Raw genomic sequence first — 272 nt, 5'->3', positions numbered from 1 at the left:
TCCTCAGCTCGCATCTCTAAAAGTAAAATAGAATAGAATAGAATATACCTTTATTATCATTGTTATAAAATGGGTTGAACATATTGTGACAACGAAATTGGACGTGGCACTCCAGTTTCACATTTTACAGTGAGGATAGAAGAGAGCAAAGAAGATAATGGAACAAAGAAGATGTTTGTATTGTCCTTGTTGCAGGCTTTGTTTTTCTCCGGAAGGGGGTGTATGAGGGGGTGAGGGACAGACAGAGATGGTTGGATCCAGCTAGGTGGAGG

The sequence above is a fragment of the Urocampus carinirostris genome, chromosome 18 (genome assembly GCF_059441175.1).
Source record: "Urocampus carinirostris isolate Australia breed hairy pipefish chromosome 18, RoL_Ucar_1.0, whole genome shotgun sequence".
Lineage (NCBI taxonomy): Eukaryota > Metazoa > Chordata > Actinopteri > Syngnathiformes > Syngnathidae > Urocampus > Urocampus carinirostris.
The sequence above is the reverse complement of the archived record's forward strand: the minus strand, read 5'-3'. Positions refer to the sequence as shown.